Source organism: Sinocyclocheilus rhinocerous, unplaced genomic scaffold (assembly GCF_001515625.1).
Source record: "Sinocyclocheilus rhinocerous isolate Xijiao unplaced genomic scaffold, SAMN03320098_v1.1 scaffold1476, whole genome shotgun sequence".
NCBI classification, from domain to species: Eukaryota; Metazoa; Chordata; class Actinopteri; order Cypriniformes; family Cyprinidae; genus Sinocyclocheilus; species Sinocyclocheilus rhinocerous.
In genome coordinates, this window is record NW_015659224.1 from 54,401 (window position 1) to 60,269 (window position 5,869).

Genomic DNA, 5,869 nt, shown 5'->3' on the forward strand with positions numbered 1-5,869 from the left:
TGAAAGCTCTCTCCTCCACATCACGAGTAGACACGCCCCTTATTGCTGATTGGCTACAAGTTTGTTTTGCTATTCGGCCCGAATCAGTTTTCTAAAGTGTTTTTGAAAAATCACATACCCTGCCTTTAATTAAAAGTTCTAAGACACCAGCACAGGTGTGCTCTGCCGTTCAAAATTTTGGGATCAGTAAGGTTTTTAAAGTTTTTTTTTAATGCAGTCTCTTATCAAGGCTGTATTTCTTTGATCAAAAATACAGAAAAAAAACAGTAATATTGTGAAATATTATTGCAATTTCTAATAGTGGTATCCTATTTTAATATACATTAAAATATAATTTATTTCTGTGATGCAGCGCTGAATTTTCATTACTCCAGTCTTCAGTGTCACACGATCCTTCAGAAATCATTCTAATATGCTGATTTATTATCAAGTGCTGAAACTGTTGTGCTGCTTAATATTTTTTGGGAACCTGTGATACTGTTCTCTTTGATTCTTTGATGAATAAAAAGTTAAAAAGAACAGCATTTATTCAAAATGGAAATCTTTTCTAACAATATAAGTCTTTACTATCACTTTTGATCCATTTAACACATCCTTGCTGAATAAAAGTATTAATTTCTTTTAAGAAAAGAACCCCAAACTTTTGAATAGTAGTGTGTATTGTAAAACAACATTTCTATTTTGAATAAACATTGTTCTTTTAACCTTTCTATTTATCAAAAAAATCCTGAAAAAAGTATCACAGGTCCCAAAAAATATTGAGCAGCACAACTGTTTCCAATATTGATTATAAATCAGCATATTAGAATGATTTCTGAAGGATCATGTGAAACTGAAGACTGGACTTTGCGTCACAGGAATAAATTATATTTTAAAGTATATTAAAATAGAAAACGGTTATTTTAAATTGCAATGATATTTCACTAAATTACATTTTTTTCTGTATTTTTTATCAAATAGATACAGCCTTGATGAGCATGAGAAACCTCTTTAAAAAACATTAAAAATCTTACTGATCCCAAACTTTTGAACGGCAGTGTAAATCATACCTACCAGCCACAACATTTTTAAACACATTTTAAAAGTAAACACAAAAACACACATATATTACCTGATATTTGTGTCTTTCCAGCGTTTGTAAGCCACTTGCGACGATCTTTTCAATGCACTCATTTCACTGGGCTATAATGGAATGCTAAACTACAACAGTTGTGTACTTGGCTATAGAACGGGTTAGACCGGCGTGCGTCTCTGATTACATCAACACAACCTCAAAGACGGTAAACTAAGAGTGGGCTTGGACTCACACAGTCCTCCAGAGTACAATCCACACGGCATCATTTTGTCCCTAAACAACAAAAAAACAAGAAATCGAGGTCATGGGAATGTGTGGGATTCTTTCATAAAATCTTATTCATTACCATTCGAAAAGTTTGTTAGACAGAAGTATTAGGGATGTTAAGAAAAGGGGAAACTATCGGATTTCATGAACTATGTACTTTTCCCCCTACATCCTCTTTTGAATTAATGAATAATAAACACTCTTTCTTTGTGTTCTATTTCTCTGGGTAGCAATAATTAAGTAAATAATTCAGCATTTTACTTCATATATCAGATTTTTAAAAATTTTATTCATACAAACAGGTTATTCAGATGTATACACACACTTCACACTAGTTATTCTATGTCCAAACAAAGATAACTGAGTTGATTTAAGCACCACTGAAGTGGCATAAAACAACTAGGGCCGTAATTCTCATCCTGGGAGCCGAGGAACACTACTAAGGGAGCTGCAGCTAGGGTGACTTAAAAGTATTAAAATTAATATTTTCAAATAACTAAATAATAACTCAAATCTAGATAAAAATGGTAAAAACACATAACATCAATATGTAAACTGAAAACATATTTCTTTTTAATTTCCCTCAATAACTATTGTTTTTATTAAAGAACACACAGTTCTGTACAGAAGCCCTGAACCGCAACATGAACAAAAACATTTCAAGGTGTGTGAAAAAAGTGTCCTATTTTTGTTCTCTATTTCTCTTTGAATTTTATTCCTCCAAAAAAAAATTTTCTTAAATTTTTTTCTCTATTCAAAACATTTTCTATGCAAGAGGCAACACAAAAACATATATATATATATATATATATGGCCATTTAACATTGTCATGTGGTACCAACCTTGGCCACCAGGTGCCGTGTTTATGTTTCATGTGGCATTCATGGAAGGGGGCCTAAAGGAACATTGTCCTGGACAATGGGGGCCTTCAAGTCAAAAAGGTTAAACTAGGGTCAAAGGTGAATTAAATTTATTTTTCTGTACCAAGCAATGCCTTGCCCTTGTAATGTTAATATGTTAGAAATGTTAATGCTTTTGAAATAAATAATGTTTTTTTTTTTTTATAATATTTTTTACCTTTTTTTTTTAAATAATAGCTGTAGCTAAAAAAAATTCACAAAGGAAATACCACCAGATTTTAAATTTAGTCATATTTAATCAACACAAGATCATGTGATGTCTCTGGTTAACAGTTACAGTCATGGTTTAGGAAACATGGCTTAGAGTTGAAGTTTCGCTTTCAGTTTTGCAAATTATCGAGTCAACCTGCATTTGCATGACATGGTAGAATAACGGTGATGCAGCAGTATTTGTGAAGGGGTCTGAGAAGCAACAACAACACTGTCTTACTTTACACAACTTGTCTTACTTTGGACATGTCAAAAGGTAGGTTAAGTGTCTGAATAAGTTCAACAAGCTACATTTATCTGACTATTTTAGGTAATTATTGTAAAAAAGAATATATTCAAACTTTTCCTGCATTTCCTGTTCATTCATTGTGTGCCATACCTAATATAGTCAATTCATAAACAGTCCTGTATCTACGTGTATGCTATTCCTATCATTTCTTTGCTTAAATGACAATGCATGCTGCAAAGAGCAAGTTAGTGGTGAGAACATGCAGCTCAGTGAGGAACAGCTGCATCAGATAGAGCAGAACAGACGCGCCGCGCTGGAACGACTGGCCAGCAGAAATGTACCTGTACCCGTTGGTGAAAGCTGGCGAAGACAAATCGGGACTGAATTTACAAAACCTTATTTTACAAAAGTAAGTGATACTTAGTATGAGACATCACCAAAATGACAATGAAAAGATGAAGAAAAAAAAACTTGTTCCTGTATTGGTTTATCTTTTCAGCTCATGTCTTTTGTTACAATGGAGAGGAAATGCTTTACTGTTTATCCCAGCCCCGAGCAGGTGTTTTATTGCACAACTTTGTGCGCAATTGAAGATGTAAGTTCCTTAATATAGAGTATAAAAAAGGAAAAGATCAGAGCGTTTAAATAGGCTACAGGTTGTGTTTGTGTTGACAGGTAAAAGTGGTCATTCTTGGGCAAGACCCCTATCACCATCCAGGTCAGGCTCATGGTTTGGCCTTCAGTGTGCTGAGGCCTAAACCGCCTCCTCCTAGGTACCACATTGTACTGAACTGTGAAAATAACCATCTACTGATCATCTCACCACAGTGATATCTTACAGTACATCTCTAATGACTACTCTGTATGTTGACCTGCTTCACTTATTTCAGTTTGGAAAACATATTTACGGAGTTGAAGGAAGATATTGTTGGCTTCGGGCACCCAGGTCATGGAGACCTCACAGAATGGGCTAAACAGGGTAGTTAACATTTTTTTTAAAAGAAATTAATACTTTTTAAAAGACATTTATAATATTACAATAAATAACATATAAATGTTGTAATAACAAATAAACGTTGTTCTTTTGAATTTTCAAGAATCTTGAAAAAGGGCTGTCACACTATAGCTCTATAATTGTTTTTAACACTGATAATAAGAAATTATTCTGGAGCATTAAATCAGCATATTTGAATGATTTCTGAAGGATTATATAACACTGAAAACTGGAGTAATGGCTGCTGAACATTTTTTAATTTGTAATTTTAAAATATATTAAAATAGAAAATAGTTATTTTAAATTGTAATAATATTGCACAGTATATCTATTTATTGTACTTTTGATCAAATAAATGCACACAGTGTGAAAACTACTGCGTGCGACTATGAAACTATGAAAAAATATTTAGGAGCACCAGCGCTACTGACCCGATCAGCATATTTGTGTTTGCGCTGAATGATTCAGTGATAAAATCAGTAACTTGCCACCACCTACTGGCAGTTTTAGTTTCGTTTTTAAAGGGGTCATATGATGCGATTTCAATTTTTCCTTTCTCTTTGGAGTGTTACAAGCTCTTGGTGCATAAAGAAGATCTGTAAAGTTGCAAAGACTAAAGTCTCAAATCCAAAGAGATATTCTTTATAAAAGTTAAGACTTGTCCATGCCCTCCTAAAACGGCTTGTTCTAACACGCCCCCACATGTCTACATCACAATGTGGGAAGATTTGCATAACACCGCCCAAATGTGCACGCAAAGAAAGAAAGCGTGGTTTCAGGAACAGTAATGTACAGTATGTGGAAAATAATGTGTTTTTTGAACTTTAAACCACATAACCACATTTCATTACACCAAATACACAAAATAATGTTCTTTTTAGCAGCATCATATGACCCCTTTAAAGTTTCATCATTATTAATAATTTCTATTATTAAATAGATATCATTTTCTATTATTAAATCTACCTCTGTATTGCAAATGAATTTTGGTAATACTGATTTCATTTGATCAGTAATGTATTCTTCTTATGCTACCGTTTTAATTCGAAATTTTAAAAAGCTTATAAATATACATTTTTGAACTTGATATAAAAGATGACACTTTTAATAAAATTTGAAAAAATGCCCTTACAAAAATTAAAAAAATGCCCCTGTAAATCACTTTAAGGAGTCAAATATCACCTCATAATATTAATCAGAAGGTGCTCCTGAATTGTTTGACTGTGCTCCTAAAAAAAAAAAAGTAAGCATAGAGCACTGCTTTGAGCATAAAGGACTTCTTTCAAAAACATTTAAACATCTTACTGACCCCAAACTTTTGAACTGTTGTGTATGTGCCTGTATATGAGTGACCCATCAAGGTGTTACGAGTTATAATTTAAAAGCTAAAGATTTTATGTTTAATGTCAATGTTCTTTCCATTGTCAGGTGTTCTGCTGCTGAATTCTGTGTTGACAGTGAGGGCTCATCAACCCACCTCTCATGAGGGTCAAGGCTGGGAGATCTTCACAGATGCTGTGGTCCTGTGGCTCAGCAGGAATCTCAATGGCTTGGTCTTTCTGCTTTGGGGATCTTATGCTCAGAGGAAAGGCAGAGTGATCGACAGAGTAAGTTAATGGAGACAGAATTATGAAATGTCAATATATTTATCAGGAATAAAAGTGCACTTAGCATTTTTTTAAACAAAGTTTACACATAAAGTGATAAACAGAACTTTTGAAAAAGTATGTAAAAAATCATGTACACTCAATAAAACATTAAAGCGGTTTTATGTTACATGGAGTAGTTGTCTCGTAAAGGCCAATGAGATTTTGACCTGCAGAATGTTACTGTTACTGGACACTTTTGCTAGTGGTATGAATAATCAGGGTTACTGTTAATATTGCAACTAAAAATGCACCTTTAAAACACATTATGATACAATAGAAAGAAATATATGACTGGCTGTTTTTTTTCTTTTCCAGAAACGTCATCATGTCCTTGAGACTTCACATCCATCACCATACTCGGCACATTTAGGCTTCTCTGGATGTAGGCACTTCTCTAAAACTAACATTTTGCTTAAAGCATCAGGAAAGAAGCCAGTTGATTGGAAAGCTCTCTGAAATAACATTATGCCATTTATTCTGGTCATTTATTCACTTTTTTTTTTTTTTTTTTTTTAAAACGGAGGT

At 33.4% G+C, this 5,869-nt stretch overlaps 1 long non-coding RNA gene and 1 pseudogene across 1 annotated transcript in view; one reads left to right on the forward strand and one right to left on the reverse strand.

Annotated features, from left to right (window-relative positions):
• The window catches only part of LOC107723365 (uncharacterized), an 11,825-nt gene that overhangs the window by 673 nt on the left and 5,283 nt on the right, over nt 1–5,869 (reverse strand). The window contains exons 2-3 of the long non-coding RNA XR_001637919.1: nt 5,173–5,267; nt 1,112–1,348 (exon numbers count right to left, since the gene is read on the reverse strand). This is a non-coding gene — a long non-coding RNA (uncharacterized LOC107723365). The remainder of the gene's footprint in view (nt 1–1,111; nt 1,349–5,172; nt 5,268–5,869) is intronic.
• Nucleotides 2,619–5,800, forward strand: LOC107723364 (uracil-DNA glycosylase-like; annotated as a pseudogene).